The sequence below is a fragment of the Dermacentor albipictus genome, chromosome 1, assembly GCF_038994185.2.
Source record: "Dermacentor albipictus isolate Rhodes 1998 colony chromosome 1, USDA_Dalb.pri_finalv2, whole genome shotgun sequence".
NCBI lineage: Eukaryota > Metazoa > Arthropoda > Arachnida > Ixodida > Ixodidae > Dermacentor > Dermacentor albipictus.
In genome coordinates this window covers 163,260,897-163,283,993 of record NC_091821.1, presented here as the reverse complement: position 1 = coordinate 163,283,993, position 23,097 = coordinate 163,260,897, and the positions used below count along the sequence as shown (strand labels likewise).

The 23,097-nt window shown below is 46.1% G+C and overlaps 1 pseudogene; it reads right to left on the bottom strand.

Moving 5' to 3' along the window:
* Positions 1–884: 884 nt before the first annotated feature.
* Positions 885–1,064, bottom strand: LOC135911739 (U2 spliceosomal RNA; annotated as a pseudogene).
* Positions 1,065–23,097: the final 22,033 nt, after the last annotated feature.

Below are 23,097 nucleotides of genomic sequence, written 5' to 3'. Positions count from 1 at the left end.
CAACATATAAGCATTGTTCGTTCATTTAGTGGTAGCCAAAACATTTTTGCCTTGTCTGGCCACACTGCGGCGGCGTTCGCCGCTCGTACGCTTGTGCGGGCAGCGGAGTGACGTCGAACGCTGCCCTCGTTCTGCGACCAAGTCGACTGAGCGGAGCCTGGCGGTACGCGTCCACTTGGTGTCATCGTCATTTTGCAGGTGAGCTCTCTGTGCGTCACTCCCGCCTTTGCAAGTCAGACCCTTAAAGATGCGAAACCAACGCAGTACTCAGTTTTGTTTGAGCGCGTGAAAAGAGAGCGGGATGGGCCGTGAGCCTAGAGATTCATATTAAAATTACGAGAAGGAACTCAGGTGTGGCGCTAGTCTGACTACAATGGGAATTATGGACTTCTCTAATATTCAGGCTTTTGTACCTTCAGACGTCCTTGTGTATATGTTTACAATATACTTTACACGCCTTTAATACATACATACTCGTGCAAACTGCGCCATTTATAACCCACTATCTTGTTGGAAATAATTTGTTAAATTGTAAAGTAAAAAAAAGCCGTTTTAAACTGTAAGCACGAAGCTTAGACAAATTCATGTATAGTACCCATCATTCCCACGTTGGCTGAAGCGCCTTACCTGTACACAATAGCGCCCAAGTTCTCTCTAGTAATTTTGGTAGAAAACACTGTGGCCGTAAGTGACGCTTAGCTAACTGGCCATTGCTGCAAGGCCGACAGTAACGTCTATGCCATGCACTGATGTACAACAACTACGCTTACGCGGTTAGACGTCATCTGCGGCGACGCATGTATATAGAGAAGTGGGCAACCTTCTTTTTACAGAGAAGCTGTATATGACCAGTTTTTAGGTGGATCGATGACCGTAGCCCAAAAACGTGGACCACAGATTCCAATGATAGTGCAATAGAGGGCCGGCTGGTGGCGGAGGTGAAGCAGACTTCAAGCACTCCGCCAGCTTGCAAAAATAAGTTTAATATCTTGGGTCTAAATGCAATCTGTATCAGATATTAGGCTGATAAAAACAGATACGTCATTTTGACCCGCGTCGACCATGTCTACGTGCACACCGCCCTCTGTTTGCGTTCCAACCGCTTGCGTATCGTCTTTCCTTCGCTTCCGCTCTCCCGTTGTGGCGGTCCCATCGAAACGTCACTCGTGGATAGTTTCTCTCGGGGCGGTCGTCCCGTCGTTCACGCGAATATATATATATATATATATATATATATATATATATATATATATATATATATATATATATATATATATATATGTATATATATATATATATATATATATATATGTATATATATATATATATATATATATATATATATATATATATATATATATAAATCCAAATGAGGGAGCTGGTGGGGAACGAATGCAGTCTGACCAGTGTTGTGTGTGACCGCTTGTGGTTTTCGAGTGACGTCGACCAACCCATGATCGCCTTGGCTACGGTGCAGAAGTGTGTGCCTTCGGAGTGCGTTGAGGTGCGTGTCTGTTCTACGTGCAGGGATACGTTAATAAAAGGCGTCGCGACACGTTTCCAAACAATACATGGGTATGTATACCCCCCGGTGCCCCATCCCCTTCCGAGGCTCAACATCGTGGAGGAGCCACTTGTCGCGCCTCGCCTTCCATTTGTGTGCGTACGGCGGTTGACGTACGGCAATGGACAGTTCGCCATTAAGGGGCCCACGTACGCAGTTTCGCTGGTCATCCACCTTCACAAAGTGGAATGACACTGATTTTTCTTTTGTGTGTGTGTGTGTGTGTGTGTGTGTGTGTGTGTGTGTGTGTGTGTGTGTGTGTGTGTGTGTGTGTGTGTGTGTGTGTGCGTGCGTGCGTGCGTGCGTGTGCGTGCGTGCGCCCGCGTCATAGGATTTATATGGACACTGCAGGCAAATTTGCCCCGTCGCCGTTGCCATGTTGTTCCGTACAAAGTCCAAGTGCGACAGGGCATCACAACGTGCACGGTATATACCGGGTGTTACAGATTATTATTATTATTATTATTATTATTATTATTCAATATTACATAAAGGCTTCGTAGAAACGCACTGCATGTTGTGCGTGCGAGGGGCAGCCGACGACGGTGAGCCGAGAAGGATGATGCATTGATGCGTGCCATCTTCCTGGGCACTTAATGGGAGATGACGTAATAGATCTCTGTTTGCCGACAGTGTGACATCACTGCGAGTGCCACTCGCATCTGCCGCACCTTCGAAGTTGGCGTTGGTTGGAAAAAAACGTTCATGCGACCTGTTCTCTCATGCATGAGAGCACAGCTTGTACATCCGCTCCCGCGATCGTAATTCCGGCATATTGCTATTTTTGTAAGTGTTAGCATCTACGAACTGTGTTTAGAAATTGTAATCGTCCTCATTTTACCGGCGCAACAAAGTAGCGTTGTTGCCGACTGCATGGTTCCTTTAAGTCATTATGTAGTGATTTCGTAATAGTGTGCCTCTTCCGTATAGAGAGGATGTCCCACACAACTCGAGCCAAAGTTTTAAAAATGAACGACACTCCGGAAGCAAGTTGAACCGAAGGCATAATGTTGTCACTGGCCTAGAGCTACTCAGGTTATTTCTTATTTTCCCCTAAACTGACGGATTAGTTGTTTAATTAATCAACTTTTTAAGTATTGGCTGCAGACCCCAAGTGTGATATGCAAAGTTGTAGAGCAACTTGAGAAACCTCTCAATAAATTGTTTCCAATACGATATATCTCACGTGGTCCTCTTTTCAGCGTTCCATAGAAAGCCCGCGAGATATAAAAAAATATCACGTGACGGGGCGCTTGCGCACTGTTTTTGTGCTGCTCTCAAGCGTGCGATGGATGAACATGGTCAGCTGCAGCGAGACTGGCCCGCGACAGGGCGTTGTGCCTGGTGTAGGTATCTGGGCATGCGACTCTTGTCGCCTGACGGTGCAAATGCATTTCTGCTGGCCAAGCGTTGCCGAAGCGATAAAGCGTCTAAGGCCACAAAAAAGACAAAAACAGCATTTTGATTGTGCTCGAAAGAAGGAAAGAGCGAAGCGTGTGGGAACGATGGAAGGCGATGGTGCGCCTGCTACAATTTTGCCTTTGTACACAAATCACCTTGTAGTAGTTTTCTAATTGAACGATGATGCTACAACTTTAAACCTTAGGGCTCGAATAATAGCGGGTAAATCACACGGAGACAAAACTAACTAATGGTAAAAGAAAACGTTGGCTATATTCAAGGAATATTACGCATGTCTTCTTCAGACGAGGACTCTTTTCGCACTGGCCCCGTCTGCTAGCCTTCTCACACTGCCTATACCGGACCTTCCTTTTTTGATTTCGAACCCCGCACGTGCGCATCGCTTCGTGGTCGCAGTATCGGGCGGCCGCGTCTGGCTTCACACTTGTGCCCCGCGACCGGTGCATCAGCCCCTGAGACAGTGTGCCCGCAGGCCGTTCCAAATTACCGGATGTTGATCATACCTTAAGTACCTCGTTTTAACCAATCCCAGCGAAGTGCAATATATCCAGTGCTCCTCAGGTGCCCGTATCCCTGCGTATTCTCATCAGCAACGTTATTTGGCTGTGACCAACGTTGAGCAGCAGATATAGCTTACTCCAGTGAGGATAGAGCGCATATGGTTTTGGCTCTAGGTGCATCCAGTGGACATAGAAGGCGCGCAGTTGAGCTATTTCAACGATGGCATCCAGGTACGCGTCCGAGCTCAATGACGATTGGGCGTGCATATAAAACGCTATGACAGACTGGGACTTTAACAAAGAAACGACATAGATCTTCAATTCTGGGCGAAGTGGAGACAGATATTTTGTCAAAGTTCAAGGGAAAAGACGATAGTTTTCATCGCGCAACTCATCACGTGGTTCACATTCGCAAGTGAAAGGGCCAGTGTCGCCAGGTTTTCATCACGCAATTTGCCAAGCGCCGATCTTCTCCGACACACAATACTGCTTATGTAGCTGCCAAGAGAATTGTGGAGATTTACCTAAAAAAAGGAAAGGAAAACACGCGTCCACGTAACGCGCACCTACACTAAGCACTGCGCGAGTGCGGCACGCAGAAAGCTGGCGGCCGCTCTCTTTTGCCAACCAGGGTCACTGCACGTGCTTTGGTGACGTCACGCTGTCATGTCACCGGTATGGTGTGTCGTAACCCAGGAGAGGTCTATTAAGCATGCTATTGGAGGAGAGCGCACGTTTTGGAGCTAAATTTCGGCGGGCTTCATGTGCGCTCAGTGTGAAAGATCGCTTAATCTGAAGTTCCGAAGACGCGGTGGAGCGAGAGGGAGCAGGAATTGTTCTATCCCCGTTTCAGCCACTCTTCATAAAGCCAGAGTTATGACAGCGGGGGCTCGAGGTGATCGAGTGAGGTCTGTTTCTGTTAGCCTGTACCCGCGTGACAGCACACTTGTTAATTCAGTTAGTCAGCGAGTGTTTACTGCGATTTCTACGGCCGATAAAACTTCGAAGGTTACTTCGTGTGGTTCTCTAACACATTGATATCGCTATCAATTCTTTGGCTTTTGGGCGAAACTGCCACTTTATTGCCCGCTCTTCAAGTGGGTAGGCATGGTGCCTCTTTCACAAGAAAATTTATAGCCAGCTTCTCTTTATCTCTTAGTGGTGCTTATATGAGTATAAATAATTAGCATGAATAATAATAATCAACAATCAGCGTTCTTTTTCGCTGATGCCGAACTGCGATACAGGTGCATCCGCTTGCAGAGAATTGCACTGTTTTTTGTTTTTTTTCGTCCGAACAGTCCATTCTAGGGCTTCTGAAAACGCCATGAATAAAGGCTGTCTCATGCACTCCCGTTACGAAGGATATGCCGGCGTGCAAAACATTGTTCGTGATCCACTGACCATTTCGAAGGCATCATTCCTTGCAAGATAAGTCTCTCTCAGGTAACCAGCACTAGCTCATGGGATACTCTCCTTCGGTGCGTTATTGCCAAAACAATTCAAGCTAAAAAAAAAGGGGGGGGGGGGGTAAAAAGCTGCAACAGAAGAAATTTTCGTGTTGCGCGTTCGGATCGTGCGGCAGTTCACTTGCCATCAGCATAGTATATCGCACGAAATACTTTTGAGCACGCCATTATATTGCTCTCTGTATAAATTTATTGCCTGCGGCATTGGGTATCTGAGCTCGAGCTCGCGGGTTTCATCCCGACCGTGGCGGCCGCATTTCAGTGGCGAAATGCAAGAAACGCATGTGTAATTCCATTTAAGTGCACGTAAAGAAACCCCAGATGATCATAAATAAATTTGGAGTTCGCTACGAATTGGCTCATAATCAGGTCGTGGTTTTGGCACATGCAGCCCCAGAATTTAATTAAATAAGTTATTGAGTCGTAGTATACCCGAAGAGAAAAAATTTGCTGCGGGTTATTAAATGGGTGGCTTCCTTGTATGCACTGAAGCTTTTAGCCCCAAAGGAGCAACCCAGCTCTGCCACCTATGATGCGCATCAATAGGGTAAGGGGGGGGGGGGGGGATGCCGTTGCGGCGCTTTTGATTCATAGTGGAGATGATGGGACTTCAATTCTTCCCGCCGGCACATAAGAACTGCCCCCTTGGCGCGACAAGCAAACGCCCGAAAGGCGCATAGTTTGCGCACGCAGCCACTAGATGACGCCACTATGCCATGAAGGTTTATGATCTTGACTCGCTCGAAAGGGAGTACGTAGTGGTTTCCTTCTCACAAGTCTTCACACCCTTGAAATGCGTGTTGATTTCTTATTTCCTTTACTTTTTAGCAAAGTGTGTGGCTCATGCACGCATTGGAGACGCAGGGGGGGGGGGGGGGCGGAGGGGTTAAAGGTATCTGCTGACACTACCAGGGCTGGGCAAAGACACGTTGCGGTTGTATCATGGTACGATACACGTTACTCGGGCAACACGTATTTGAGATACCGGTACAAGATTCTGCCGCAATTGTTTTATCTGATACGACACTCTCCATTTGTACCTAGAGATAAATCGATACAATGGCAAATTTCTTATTATATATCTATATAACGTAGCAGCAAACGCGTTTGCACAGTATTTCTTGCTTGGGAATTGGTTGACTCCGGCCAACTTTGTTTCATTTTAATGAAATCTCCGTTAGTATCTCAAAATGTTGGTCCTTCGTTCTCAAAGTATAATATTTTTATTCCCAAACACTTTATTGGGGTTTCTTTACCTGCTTAACATGAAAGCTCCCTATACGCTGGGCTGTCAGCGGTTTTTGCTTGTCACTTTTGTAATTCATGGGAGTCGCTGCTCTGCTTGCCGAACAGCAAGCGGGTCGCTAATTAGAAGAGCGTCAATAAGAAGCCTCTGTACGATGGCGTAAATACCGCTGTACAGTTTTATCTTGTCCGTAAACGTAGCAACGTTTACACAATGCCGGATCACTGGACACGTGCACAGCAGCAACAACGCTGCATGGTAGCGACTTTCTTTTTTGACGCATCCTGCCTACAGAGAGGAGACATAAAGCTGCAATAACCTTTCCTTTTTTTATTTATCTGCTCTCGTACAACGTTTGTTAGCGACATATTCTTTAACGTGTAATTCTTTTACGACTTTCTGCAGCCTTGTGCAGCCCAAAAACGTTTCATACGTATTGTAACGGCCCAAAGCGTCTCAGGATATCGCCGCTATTCATACTACCGCCACTTATAGCTCCGATTACCTGGTGATTTGTAACAGTCAGAAATGTAAAGGTGGGCTAAAAAAATTTAACTCTATCTAAGTAAATTAGAAAAATGGTTCCGTATCACACAATCACAGCGAATACGTAGAAACACGATACAGGCAGTACCACTAATAGCTGTGAAATGTAAGCATGAAGTATTGTCAAATTACCTGCTAAGATCAGACAATAGAAAATTCAGTGGCTGTGGAAATTGAGGTCGCTTAGCGGCAGCAGTATCAGCTCGACAAGCGGAGTTCAACCAACGTTTCGCACGGTGAAGCGGTGGGTCTAAACAGAAAGCGGCCAAGCCAACAGAGAAATAAATTGTACCAAGAAGTCCATTCTAAAGATCAATGTACAGGATCTTCTTATGTTTTTTTTAAGTTTTATAGAATTTGAAAAAAAACAATTGCTTGTGGCAGATAGCGTAAGTGCTTTTCTCATTAGTTGGGGACAGTCGATGCAGGATAGGAAGGCTATAGCGCAGGAGACCATCAACATAACCATTATGAAGCATCACCATCGACCGGCAGTCAGTATACCCCACCGGGGTCCAGCAAGAAAACTAATAATTTAGGATGCGCCGGAGATTCTCTGCCATAACATTTTCACTTTCGATGTCCAGCTGTGCTTAAGCTGGATTATCCGAAGCGGCGAGCATTATGAGCACGAGAAATCGACGCACATATTTATTTAATGAACAGAACTTCGCTAATAAACCTCTTACTTAATTACTTTGTGGCACATGTTGCAATTTACGAATAGTGGCCGGCGAGTTTGCAAGCAGTATTGGCTTGAAATAAATGTATAGGAGGACACCAGACTCGATATACCTATTATTTCCGAAAGTGCGGGACGAAGTAGCGGGCGTTCCAGTTACTTTTATGCTTCAATGCATAAAGTAGCGTTTGGTTAAAAAATAAAAGGTAATTAACAGTGCATTTTTACGGCGAGTTTGCAGGCGCATATATCTCCAAACTGGTGTCATTCTGGCAATTCATTCTGAGTGAATATGCCTTGAAATCTCACCGGCTATAATTCGTAAATTGCAATATGTGCCGTTAAGTAATACATGGAGAAGTTTATTATTGATTTTTTTTGTTAATTAGGTGAATATGTGTTTTGCTTTCTCTTACAAGTAATGTCCGTCTCTCTGGATATTCCAGCTCCAGGAGTATAATTTTGTTATCGGTAACAACAAAATTTTCAAAAATGCCGTATAACTTAAATATGGATCACCCCGTACATACACAGACCGGCAGGACACAGAACGCAGATGTTCCAGTGACATTCGAAGAACTGTTAGCCAATGCGTCAGTGCACATGGCGGAGGCAGACAAGCATTACCGCCTGTCAACCGACGTTTTACGTGGTGTTGTTACCTGTCGTCCCACTGGCTCGTTCACAAGCGAGTGGGAAAATAAAGCTGCAAACTACCCTCTATCAAGCCAGAGGAATGCCAAGTTATGGACTCTGAAAGATGGAATAGACCGCAAAGATCATTGAATGTTGAACAGGCACTCACAGTCAAAACGAAGAATGCACATTCCTCGGTCGACGCACCCTTAACGTTACGTTAAGGGCGCGTCGTTACGCCCAAGCCCAATTTTCTTATAGTTAATGCGATTAGGACTATAAATAACGATTTTGCAGTTTCCGAAACATTAATTCGTAATTGTGGCATCTCTAGGCTTTTTTTTTCAAGTAGAAGAAATGGACTCCATTTCAGGGATGTACTTTCTAATTTGTAGAGGAGACAGCATCCACTGACGCAACTGCAGTGGCACGATCTGTGGTACCTGTTTGGGGATAGTGAGTCGAATTTCGCCAACAGCTTGCCCGAATCCAGAACTGTTTTCCATTTTGTTATTGCTCAAGAAATGATTCTTGTTTTGGACCACGTGCCTCATGTGCATGCGGATAGTTTCCTGAATTCGTAGCAGGTCAAAACTTAAAGAGTGGACCTCGGCTACGGTCTCTATACAAGAAGACCGCTTCGGAAGACCGAGACAAAGACACAGGCTATTGTTACGCGCCGCTTCCAAGCTTTTCTTATTAGTTGGGGACAGTCGCTGCAACATAGGAAGGCTGAGTGTAGGATGCCAACAACATAAGCATTATGAAGAATAACCATCGACCGGCAGTCGCTACCCCAACGGGTCCAGCAAGAAAACTAATAATTTGGGATACATCGGAGATTCTCCCCCCTAACATTTTCACTTCCGACGTCCAGGAGTGGTTACGATCGATCAAGACACAGAGAAAGCGATGTGTCCCTACGTAGGGACTCGACCACCAAATAATAGTGAGTAGCCATCCATGCGCTTGCGAGTAACAGCCGTAGCAACGCCCTTGTCTGGTGATTGATGTAGCCCCCGCAATGTAAGATACGATGACATGTTGAAAAGCGCTCGCGTTAGTCGCTGCTGAGTTACTCGACGAGATCATGACGCACTCCAGATACAGATGTCATCAGCGTACAGCGTGATCTGTATCCCAGTCGGTAGACTCTTCTTCAAGTGAACGAGAGTGATGTGGAATAGTAAAGGCCAAGGACTGCCCCTTGTGGCACTCCTTTTTCAACCGCATAACGAGATGTCAGACCTTCTGGAGTTACCATACAAACCTGCCGTCTACAAGATACTTGGACTACCATGTTTAAAGGGGTCCTCCAAGGCCTACAGCTTCGAGGGCCTCAAGAACTGAGTGATGTAAAACGGAGTCGAAGGCGGCTTTGATGTCAAGGAAGATCGCGGTTGGAATATGTCCAGTAGTTAGATGCTCTTTTACGGAGGAAATCAGGGATATTATATTCTCCAGTGCTGATCTATTCTGCGAAAAGGCATTCATTTTTTGCGATAGACGCCTCGCGTTTCAAGGAACCATGTCATTCGCCTATGAATAATGTTGTCCATTAGTTTCCCAACATAGATGAGCAACGAGATAGGTCAGAAAGATGCGTAGCTGGTTGGCTGCTTCCCAGGCGTGATGACAGGTACAAGTTTAGCGAATTTCCATTCGGAAGGCACTTTACCATTCGTACACGAAGTATTGTACATTTCCAGCAGTCGGTGGCGGCGGTGGCGGGGAAGGTGCGCTATAGCTTGATAGCTGACTTCGTGGAAGCCGGAAGAATACTTTTTGCTGACATCGGCTGTATCCCCTAAAGGTCCTTCTATGGTGAAGGGGAGGTCCATTGCATCCATAGACGTTCGCGGAGGTTGTCTGCCGCGAGCTGCCACTAGAGGAATTTTGCGTGCATTCGCGTTCTTCTTTCACGCTTGGCAAAACACTTTTATATAGCACGTATTGAGCAACAGAAAGCTGCATCGGGAGTTTCTCATATTTCTGTACAATTTTCTCGTTGGCGCTTTTCATCTTATCATAGTACTTGAGAAGTTGAATAATAAGTTAGGGCTAAGAATCTAATTACGCGTAATGCAAAAACAATATTTCTCCAAGCGGTGACAAACAACATTACCTTGGTTCTGTACAGCTACGTATTGGCGTATTTTTAAAGTTTGGCCAAAGCTAAGTGAAACATCCTATGTATTGGATAGCAAATGTAAATTTAACCTATTTTTTTTACAGCATTTGTCTCAGTTGATTCGGTCTGTAGGTTGTCTATGAAAAAGGAGAACTAATGGGAGAGACCAGCTTTTCAACAGGTTTAACAGCTTTTTCGATTGCGCCAAATCAGACAACAAAGCGGGCGATGCAATTCTTCGCTCATATTCTTATTGTGGGATAACATTTTTCTACTTATAAAAATTGAAATGGATTTTGGACAATCATAGCTCATATTGCATGAAATCTTAGTATTTTTGTCCTCACCTCAGAGCGCATTGTCGAGGCATGAATTTGAGATACTTGGCACACTGTTAGCGAAGGTTTATCACTGCATATATTTTAACTTTTTTTTCCAGTCCGAGCGTAATGGAAGCATCAAGGTGCATAGCTGGTGGGCGAATCATCGCGACTGTAGTGCTTGCGAGGGAAGGTTCTTTGTGTGTAACCGGAATGAACGTGAAGAACTAAGAATTTTCGCCTGCGTCATTTTGCACAATTTCAGGGCTATTTTCTCGTTGTATAGGAAACGCAGAAATGACTAATGTGTTTCAAAGCACGCTCACGGCTTTGCGAGTCCGCGCCCTTTCAGAACGATTGCGAATGCAACTTTAGCTCCTGTTGAGAGGCTTAAAGGAATACGAATCTCTATGAAAAATTCGAAATCTAACAATGTAGGGGTTCTTCTTTTTTTCACGACAATCCGCGAAAGTTTAGCCTCACTGAAAGTAAAACATGTACCTACGCCTTTCCCAACACGATCGCCGTAGAGTGAATGGGCCGAATGTGAGAGAAGTTTTTGTACATTGTAATTTAATACTCGCCTTTACACTCTACAAACTCGCGTGCTAAATAGACAGCAGGCCACGCTATGCTAAAAAAATTACAATGAAAATTGCAGTTTTTCTGCATAAGGGAAGCATTCGCTACTCGATCAAACTTTAAAAGCTGTGAACTACTGAATTGTTAACAGCATATGAGCGTGTAGGAAACGAGTGTTCGGAACAATTCTTCCCGCAGTATTAAGCGTAATTTATACAGTATAAAGCAATGTCCACAACGCAGCTCCATCATAGACGTTGTGCGTGCATGCATTTGCGCCGCTTGTAGAGTGTGCGCACTATGGGCGCACCAAATGCAACGCACGCTAAGCCCGTTAAGAGCCTACGGACGTGAGATTATTGGAAGCATATTTTTAATGGTGACAATATATTTGGCGAACAGTGTGTAACAGGTAACGACACCCCTTTTGTACTGAAGTTTCCCGGAAATCAAATAAAGAGACAGGTAACTTGAACGCGTGACCATATTTGGCTTTTTCTTTTTTTCCTACTGACTTTAGGGCGTGTCATTGTATTGCGAAAGGCAAGGTTATGTACCAGAAAATAAGCTGCTATAACATATTTTTCTCTTACGTGCGTGTTGCCTGGTAGAAATTTATTACAAGGGCGATTTCATTTATGAACAGGGCACCACGTGCCTGTTCACAGCGGTGACGTATTTAAGCGCTATACAGCTGTCACAACGTGGTTCGGCATAGTCGTGCCAATGTTGATGACAAGAATTTTCCACGACTGTAGCTTATCAAAATGAAACTGTGCCGGCCACTTTTAGGGAGTTGTGTTTAGGACGAACAAAATCGCGAGAACTCAAACTTTAAACGAGTAGTTTTGAAACAATCTTTTAGAGAGAGAGATAAAAGAAAAAAGGAAAAAGAAAGGTAAGAAAAAGGCAGGCACGTCAACCAGACAATGCACGCCTGATTTCCTGTCATACGCAGGGGGGCAGGGGTTAAGGGATGAAGACAAGGAAAGAAAGAAAGAAAGAAAGAAAGAAAGAAAGAAAGAAAGAAAGAAAGAAAGAAAGAAAGAAAGAAAGAAAGAAAGAAAGGAGAAAAATTATTGAGGGTGTCGCTTCATCCTCAGATACACATAAAGCTACAGTCCTTCACTGATCTTCTCTGCACCAGGAGTCGCAGTAATGCACGTATCACTTTCCCCATGGGTTGCGACGCATGTGATCCCGTAGCAATAATTTTTGCCGCCTAGAATGGTATTCGTTCCAGATGATATAAAGTGGTGTGGTGTAGGATACGCTAGCCGTCCTAGCGAGGCCAGACGCCGACGAGAGGGTCGATAGAATTCTGAGACTGGCTTGTGTACAGTCTGTCATTCCTAAAACTATTGGTTCCACATTGGATTGTATGACAAACTTTCCTGGAGGATTTAAAATTGACATAGTATCGCAGAGTCATGGAAACGCGAGGGATTCAACATTTTACTGCCGTCATGAGCTTTAAGATAGCTAAATACAAAGTCAGAGGGATTTATTCCTGAAATTTATTATATTTGTCCATTGCACCACTACAATTGCGGTAGCTTGCGCGCTATTAAATTAAGATGTGAAAGCTGTAAACTGCCTACTTAGGGTATCTGTTCTCCTAACTACTGTGCTTGGAAATAAAAGCAGGCAAAACAGATGGTGCAGCAGATGCTATTCCAAAGTTCTCATAATCTTGAGAAAGTTTTTTTACATACGAGCGAAGCTGCGCCTTGCTGATGCATCTTCACTAAAGTACCCAAAGGTCCAAATGGGAAAAGCTGGCCTTCCTCTAAAGCAAGTGGCGCCCTTTCTGTGAAAAAAATATGCGCAACATGCTCCGTCCGTTCTCTCGGTAGTCCACATTAGGCATATGAAAAATTTATGGAGTACCGGCATCCGAACACGGATGTCAGTCCTCTAACAATCTTTTGGTGCAGTACGGGCTGCATGAGGCAAGGAGTAACGTTTTACGAAAAAAAGAAACGTTTAGTGTCTCTGACATGTGTACGACCTCCTAAACTTCTTCCTGCGGTGTAAACGTGAAGAAGCTCGTAGCCTGTGCAAAGTGTGTAAATAGGACGTCAGTGCAGAAACACAACGTCCAGCGGTCGTAGAAGTGCGTTTTTTGTGTTTTCCTTACGTGTGCGGAGTACGCGAGTCTTTAAAATCAGTTCTAAGGTGTAATGTAGTCAGTAAATCGGTAGACGTTGTAAAGGTGAATGCTGAACGAACAAATTTTAAAAAGAAACATCCAACGTCCCCTTATGAGCAAATCATTGGCCTCCATAAACTTATTCCGCACTCTGCAGATTCTAATCTGTTTGTGCAGTTCCACGTATCTAACGTTCCCTGAAGAAGAAAGAGATAAAACTGTTTAATAAAATACAGGGAATGCTGCCGGCGTATGTGTAAGCACCTACATGCTATCCTGCATAGGGAAGGAGACCGGGGACTGAAAGGCTCTAGGGAGAGAAGGGTGGGGAAAAGCGGAAAAGGGGAAGAAAATATGTTATCACGGTATGTACACGTGAGATCGTGGTCATGGCGATGATGTTGATGCAACAGGTTTGAGCTTGCAGTTGAGCCAATCCATTGAATAAAAGAAAAAGAAATGTGTACCATAAAGCTTGAAAAAAAAAACTGTTCTGATGGATAAGTAATAGGACCTAGCACGCTTCCTAGAACTAACGAATTCTGGGAAGCAGACCCCGTTCTACTCAAATAAAAGTGTTAGTATGCGTCTGTCACTTGTACATCCCCAAGAAATGCGTAGTACGGTTTCAAACGTATCACAGTTTCACAAGAAGGGTTGGTAGTTGGTGGTTGGTACTTGTGCCATCAAAGATGGCACAAGTAGCTAATGGTAAACGCGTCGTCCAGATGAATCTTATGATACATTGTTTCGAGGTGACGAGGAAGCTGATGTGGAAGTCGTGATATTAAGACAGGTTCAAATGAGTGGATAAAGTGATCTTGATTAAGCGACAGACTCAACAGACGATTTCTTTCCGTGTGATGGTATTTCTATGCCATTGGTGAAGTATCGTCTCTTTTAAAGTATATTTGTCTGAAATTTCTTAAATGTAGGCCTCTGCAGGCAGCTAGATTCGTTTTTTTTTATTTCCGCATAAGTTGCAGGGTCCAGGACTCCACTGGAGTATTACAGTGTTACGATGTGTAGGGCTGCTTTTGAGTCCATGAAGTTAGTTAATCATCCTGGTGGTTGGCGTAGGCTATGATGAACGGTTTATTTTATACCATAAAGTTCAGTTAGCTCGCTCGATGTTAACCGTTCGCTACGGTAAAAAATGTGTTGAGAAGGAGCCGATACAAAGAAACCACACGAGGAACTCTCTTAAAAACAAGACCCATTAGGGAAAATATGGGTCGAACCCGAGTATTCTTCGGTGATATGGTGTCAGGTGGTTGGTAGAATTCCAGCTCGAGGCATTGTTTTATTCGTGCTGAAACCGGTAATGTGTAATATGACTCGCATGGAAAAAAGACTCCAAAGCTGAAAATTTAAAGACATGAGCTTCTGCGTCTGTGCAGGTATTGGGTCAGAAGTCCCACGGACGACCTATCCGAAGCTGTAGTTAGCGCAGGTTTTAGCTATGTGGCAAGAAAAATTTTCCAGATTTCAGTGATATGTCGAAGGTAATGCGTAATATTTCTTGCGCGAATAAGACGTCAATAGGTAGACATTTTGCTTCCACCAACCGTTCCGACGCAGGAGGGTCCTTTTGGTAGGCCAAGTAATATGCGCAGATAATGGTTACGTGCTGCCTCAAGTTTATTTTTGATGGTTAGCGGTATTCACCGCAACACCGGTAGACTGAAGGGTAGAACACCGTCCACGGAAGCTTTATGTGGTAAATGTCATTGAGTGGCAATCGCTGCCTCAGCATCATCCCGCCATATATAGAAGCACTTATGGTATTCCCTGAGCACAGTATAAACGTTTTGGTTTGCACGGTGGAGACAAAACAAAGCAATAAATGTGTAGCGCCAGTAGCCTGCATCTATACCCTACTTTACATTTGCCCGCTGCCTTACAGGTGGAACACCTCCCTCAAGTTTGACAACCGGTGATATAAACTGCAATCTCCCTTGTGTACGACCTACGTATACCATACTATGTCGAGAGGGCCGCAAGACAGAAAACGACAAAAAAAAAAACACCCATCGTCGGCTATATTGAATTATGTTTTCACCCTAGTGCATTACGCCATTGTCTATAGACAATGGCGTAAACTACATTCCCGATCCATCAGTATAATTCTCCATTTAATGGGCGAACGAAGGGCTGCGGCAGAGCCGTTACGGCACATGCTGATGGCTTATTGTTGGGCGAACTGAGAACGGCTGCCTCGTTAATAGCTGCGCGCACCTATCCGAGCGGATGGATCATGGCACTTGTCCGGAAATGAGGGCTGTAAAAAGCCGCTTTCAAGCAGGAGCCTCAGGCCACGGGCAGCTGTTGGGGGGATCAATCGCTTCAGATGCACATGAATACATTGTGTTTGGCGGCATCCATTAGATAACTCAATTCGTTATGTCAATTTATATCTTACGTGAATTTGTTATGTTGTTCTCAAAGGTTTTGCAAAAGCTGTATTTCCGTATTACTGCATTTTTTTCGACTCATGGGGAAGACTCATAGAGAAAGAAGTGCCCAGAGCTCACTGGTGCTCTGGGCCTCTCGCTGTTATGCATTTTTTTACGTTCTTGCCATTTTTGTGATAGTCATTTCATCAAGGATGAGAAAGAAGATGTTCCCACGACCACCTGAACAATGTCAGTCGTCTACTTCATCGCTCATTTTTGGACGACGTGCCTTTGGAAGCTCGGACCAGCTCGATTCCTGGGAGAGCTCAACGCCAGAAGCCATAGACTCTGACAGCGAGTACGCTATAGTCATGTGCCACCGTATGAAGAAGATGCGCCATATGTCGACTGAGGCGACTTCATCGCATCAGAGTTAGCAAGAATCCTTCATGGTTTCTTACGTGCCGCTCTCGACGTCACACAGCATGAACTCCCTCAGTAGGCAGTTTCTAACCGAATATTTTGAAAGTGTGGCCCCTGGGCAAATCAACGAGATCAGGATCAACGCTCGCAAGAACATCCTGACAATAGATGTGAAAGATTCCGCAATACTTGAGAAGTCAAATACCATTCCACAGTTAAGCGCAATCCCCGTCCGCTTCTTTATTAGGGAAGGAGACAACAACTGGAGTGATTTCTCACGTGGAGCTTGAAATCAAGCATCCGGACCTCAAGAGTCTTTTGAGGTCATCGGTGCGCATTCTTGAGATTCACCGCTTGGGGCACTCCCGATGTATCAAATTAACGTTTGCTTCTTTGACATTACCAGCGTCTGTCAAAGTGGGCTAGGTTATACACCGAGTACGACCATTCTTTCCGAGGCCTATTCAGTGCCGGAAATGTCACAAGATAGGACACGTGAGCGCTGTTTGTAGAAGCAAAGCCACCTGCTCGCGTTGCGGCGGAGAGCATGACACCACCGACTGTGAGGCGTCCTCATTTAAATGTCCCAACTGTACTGGCTCTCACGAAGCGACTTCGAAGGAATGCCCGAAGATGAAACAGGAGGTTCGTATTCTTCGAAAAGTGGCAAGAGAGCAATCTTCACGTAAAGAGGCTGCTCAATCTGTTCGCGAAAGGGACCAACGCTCGCGACAGAAGCATCACAAAACCATTTCAGGAGGCGTGGCACAGGTACCACAACCACCTGTGCCTGTGCGTGCATCGAGGAGGGTAACGGTGTCTACTGATAATTCAAGGTCGACGAGAGCACGCGGCAAACATTCATATCCACCGGCTGATACAGACACGGAATGGCCTTTGCTGCCCTCTAGGCCCACGGCCATGCCAGCGGGCACTAGCGGTCCTCTGCGCCATGAAGCCAAGAATTATAAGGCCAATGAAACCGGGGACACTACGGGCAAGCAAGGATATGAACACAATGAGAAGGAGAGTGTACAAAAAATGCTGAAGCACCTAGTAGAGTCAATGCGCGTGATTCTCAGTGGTCCCGAGACTCCGGCCGCTAAAGGTGCCCTACAAGTGCTCGCCGTGCTAGAGCCGCTTATCACCGCTCTTTATATGCTATAAAGATTTTGTTTGGCGCTTGTGCTGTTCACGCAGGGGAAGCCCACACCAGCTCCGTCCTAACCCCTCTATCTTTAGGTTCACTCAAATTGGTGGCTACAGACTTGAGGCGAAACCTGATTGTGGCTTCATGGATGACATTCGTGAATGTTTATCATCAGAGTGTTGAACTTGCTCTCACCTTTGCGCATCCCTCTTGCTATGTCATCATCATCCCTCATAACATCTTTATGTCCCTGTTCCCTCTCCCCATGTGCCGAGTAGCAGCCTAGAGCACCTTAGCTCAGGCCGACCTCTCTGCCTTCTTTCAATTAAATTATATCTCTCTCTCGTCCCCTTGAAAAAAGCCCGCTAGGGGGCTAAGCAGTGCTGACGCACTTCGCATGGGCTCCTGCATTTTCGGGCAATTTTCCGGACACCTGCTTTTATTCATCGAAACTGTGGCATCGACGGAAGCGGCACGGGAAGCGGTACCGGAGGATATCAAGTTTATGAGCGGTACGTGGAATTCTCGTCATTTTTTGCCGTTTGAAGGTTTCATGCCACGCTAACGGAGCTAACCCTACAAGGCTAAGCGGCCAGCCGAACGCGCGTGACCCGTGACCCGCGGAGCGTATCCCGTGGCTCGTGAGCGCTCGTGAGCCGCCGCTCGCTCTCTTCGAGAGCGACTTGGCGCTGCCGCTGTATACCAATGACTGACGCATCCGACGCAGCAAGTGCACGAGAACTGAGCCAGGAAAACAACAGCATTGAAATGCAGGTGGAGATGATACAAGAGCAGCAACAACTGGAAGCGGAGTGGACGTATGACGTGAACAGCGGAAAGGCGATAAACATTCAGGAAAAATGCCACACATGGGAGAGGAGAGGCAAGAAGACCCAGGTGCATACAAAACCCGCAGCCGAGGAAGCAGACCAACTACGAACGCAGCAAGCCGGAGCAACAACACCTATTGCGGGAAACATGCCACATTATAGAAAACCGAGACTTCCGCCTTTGCCAGTGGACGACACGAAGATCATCTACAGACCTAAGGCGGGATTACAACTCTCCAAATGGACATTGGTGGCAGTGACACATGCCATCGGCCGAGCTAGCAAGTTGTCCCAGAAAGACTTCTACGACAACATCCGGATTCAAGTGCAACATGCCGACAATATAATAATCGCAAGTACACCAAACAAAGACATAGCGTACGACATGCTCCTCCAGATCACCAGCATCCAGCTTGGAGGGTCCATTTACGAAGTCAACGCACATGTCAGGACCCCAGAGGGCATCAGCAAAGACGTAATCTACAACATCCCGCCAGGCACGAGGGAAGAACTATTACAGCGGCTACGAGTATCCGCAAGATACACGCTTCTCGCAGCATGCATGCTGGGAAGATCGTCAACAGCACTCATCTACTTCGACGGACCACACGTCCCATACAACATCATATATAAATACTGTGACTACCGCTGCAAACCATACAGGAAATCTGTGCAATACTGCAGAACCTGCGGAAATTTAGGGCGCCGGCAAGATATCTGCCCGAAACCCCTTATCAACTTCTGCTACATGTGCGGGATGGAAAATCAACCGGAAGAACATGACTGCCAACCCAGTTGTAAAATCTGTCAACAACCCCATGAGACAGCAGGGAAGGGGTGCCGACATAAACTGAAGCCAAATCTACCACCGTACAAGATCAGACTGCAATGGGAAAACAAGATCCAAGAGCAGTAACGCAGATGGAACTCAAATTCAGACTCACACTTTCCGGCACTATCCGAATCAAGCAGTACCTCACTACAGAGTCAACGCAGATCCAGAAGTGACTCCAAATCAACAAGTGGTCAAGCAAATGATGGACCCCGGTCAAGATCACGATCTGTATCCCGTACACGCAACCCACAAAAGCGAGTCACGTATGCAGACGCTGCAGGAGGAAACACACGAGCACAAGAACCCACGGAAACCGAACGAGACCTGCGAGCACAACTCCAAAATCAGCAAGCCCTCATTGACAAGCTCATACAAAGGTGCAAAGAACAAAACGCCGCCAATCAAGCCTTGAAACCTCAAGGAATGCCAAACATCCCACCGCCACTTACGGAACAAAGAATCAAGGAAATCGTAACCATGGAGGTGCGGAAGCAGATACAGGAGGCGATGGCCACTTTTGCAAAAAAAATAACACAACAGCTCCTGGAACGCGTCACCGCTCAGCTGGCCCCTATCCATGCTACCCTCCAAGACCTCAGCAACTTCATGGCCTATGCCAAGCAGAACCACGTAACGAAAGCCACAGTGGAAAAGCTACTCAACAACACCGACACGGCTCGCAAGAAAGCACGTAAAGACCTCCACAATGCAGCCAGACCGGAATCCATGGCCGGGGGCGAAGAGAACGATATCGAACAAGATGGCGAGTAAATACCAAGAAGAGATTACCACAACTCCCAATGAAGCTGTGGCAATGGAACTGTCGCTCTATCCGAACCAAAAGAACAAACCTCCAAGAACTGACGAAACTGGAACAACCAGATATCACCGCTATCCAAGAAACTTATTACACCAATCTGCGCATACAGGGATATGAAACACACACTGAATCTCAGAGAACAGCCATCCTGACGAAGAAAAATCTCACCAGGCAGGATCCCACAATTCAGGGAACAACTGTGGAACACACCCTAGTGCAAGTGCTACCTGAGATGAAGACACACCAAAGACTAACGTACTATGCTTATATAGCCCACCCAGGGATCTGTTATCCAACTTTGAAAACTTCATCACGCAAGCCAGAAAACTATCTAAGAGACATAAACTCGTAATAATGGGGGATTATAATGCCCCCCACACAGCATGGGGTTAGCAGCACACGACCAAGAAAGGAGCGCGAGTGCACGATTCGGCGCAACAAAATCACCTCACCCTCTGGAATGATCCTAAACTATCCACTCGAATAGGCAACAGTGTGTCCCGGGATACAAATCCCGACCTCACCTTTACAGTAGGAATATCCAAGGCGGAATGGACCCGACTGGAAGAAAATCTCGGCAGCGACCACCACATCCTTCAGCTTGAAATCCTGCGCCATAAGAAGCCGAGTAGAACAGGAACGGCAAAGCTGACGGATTGGAAGGCCTTCCGAGAACATGACATAGAAGAGAACATCGAAAACATTGAAGAGTGGCTCACGGAAGTGGTCAAGACGGCGGAGAAGCACACTAAAGTCATCCAACTCACGATGGACACGCCGGCCGTAGACTCTCACCTCATACATCTTTGGGATGCCAGAAGAGGACTACTGAGGCGGTGGAAAAAGATGAAACTTAACCGCAAACTGCAGAGACGGATCGCTCACAAAACAAAGCAAGCAGCAGAATACGGAGATCAACTCAGCATGCAGAATTGGCATAAACTGTGCGACCAACTACAAGGCACACTCAGCACGAAGAAGACCTGGCATATACTGCGAGCCCTTCTAGCTACCACCAGAACCAAGACCCAGCAAAGACATGACCTCAAGAAAATCATTAACTCCCATCCAGGAACACAAACAAATTCTGGAAGAAATCAAGCATAAACTTGTCGGAGACAATGTCCCCAAGGTTACCGATCCCCGACCGTACAAAGGTGAACCAAATCTCACCATCGACAGCCCTTTCACGCTTCCTGAACTCCATGCCGCCCTTGCCAAATTGACCCGTAACACATCACCAGGAAATGACAAAGTGACCAACAAAATCCTACGAAACCTCCCAGACAAGGCCCTAAATGGACTCCTCGACTACATGAATAACTGCTGGGAAAAAGGTGTGCTCCCAGCGGAATGGAAGCACGCAAAAGTAATTATGATCCCAAAACACAACAAGCCAATACAAATCAGCAACCTACGGCCCATCTCCCTTACTTCCTGCGCAGGAAAGCTGCTCGAACACATAGTTCATGATTGCCTCACCACATACCTCGAAGACTTAGGACTCATGCCCGACACAATGTTTGGCTTCCGACAGCTCCTCTCAGCACAAGATATACTAATACAGCTCAAGGAAGACCTCTTGGACCACCTAGAACACCACAAAAAGTTCTCTATTTTAACAATACATGCAAAAGGAGCCTTCGATTATGTGAAGCATGAAGCAATCCTCCAAAATCTCCAAGATACAAACTGCGGAATCCGGACCTACCAATACGTACACGACTTTCTCAAAGATCGCATGGCTACGGTGGGTATAGGCAACATCCGAAGCGACAAGTTCGAAATGCCCAACAAAGAAACTCCACAAGGGTCAGTCATTTCACCTTTGCTGTTCAATCTCGCAATGATTAAACTCCCACAACAACTCGATGGCATCGAAGATTTAAGCCATGCAATATACGCCGACGATATAACGTTATGGACAAAAGCGTCCACAACCGGCCAACAGCAAACTACCCTCCAAGAGGCAATCAATCAGATAGAACAGTACCTTTCAAAATGCGGTCTCAAGTGCGCCCCCGAAAAATCAGAGCTACTTATACTCAAGGCAAGGACCCGGGGAAGACCACCAGCCTACGTCGCTCCAGATCCCAACGTCACACTCAATGGAATCGGTATCCCTCAAGTTGTCTCCCTCCGCGTCCTTGGCCTCACAATACATAAAGACGCTTCTGGGGCAGCTACGCTTCCAAAGCTTCAGAAGACCCTAACACAAGTAACCCATCTCATTCGGCGTATAACCACCCAAAGAAGAGGACTTAAAGAGCAAGAAACTGTCCAATTAATCTAAGCACTCCTTATAAATCGCACCCCATATCTACTCCTCAAGAAAGCTGAAATTGAAAAACTCAATATCATCATCAGAAAAGCAATCAAGAGCGCACTAGGACTCCCCAGTACGATCCCAACCAAGACACTCCTCAAACTTGGCCTCCATAACACCTGGGAAGAAATGAGTGAAGCGCACAGAGCCAGCCAGCTGGAACGCCTTAAGCTGACTCAAACAGGCAGAGCAGTACTTCGCAAGCTCGCATACAGCGAAAACTTCATAGCAGACTCAGACGCGAAAGCCCGATTGCCGCCACTTCTTCGTCACTCTATCTCAGTCGCTCCAATACCTCGCAACATGCATGCAACATACCACAAAGATAGAAGACAAGCAAGAGTTAGAGCGCTGAGCAAGAAATACTCAAAGAACCCCACACGACATATACAGACGCGGCAAAATATCCAGGTAGAAGAGCATACGCAATTACCGTGACCAACAACCAAGGGAAGGAGCTAATCGCTGCCACCATACCGGCCAGAAATCCAGAAATGGCGGAGGAAGTGGCCATCGTCCTCGGCATCGCCACATGCAAAGACACAGCAATCATCTTGAGCGACTGGCAAACGGCATGTAGAAACCTACGAAAAGGCCGAATTTCTGCCGCAGCAGTGAAGATTCTAAAAGAAATAACAAGACGACAAAAACTACCTGACAACTACGTCGCATGGACCCCAGGTCACGAACACCTGGCAGGAAACGAAGCAGCACATGCTGTCGCCCGAGAGCATACCAGCCGGGATTTCCTGCCGCACGGTCTCCGGAAAGCGACGAGGGTGGAGGACATTCCCATCAACTACGCCGTAATATTGCAACATTACCGACTGGAAAAAAGACAATATCCTCCACCTCATCCAAAATTAAGCAAGGAAGAAGCCACCGCCCTCCGCAGACTACAAACAAATACGTAGGTACATGGAATTATCATGCACCGGATGCACCCCACCAAATTCTCATACCTATGCCGGTATTGTGACGTACCAGACACGCTCCCACACATGGTGTTGGTGTGCCCGCACCGCGAGAAAAACAGTGAAGATGATGCCTCAGAACCGCTACAAGCG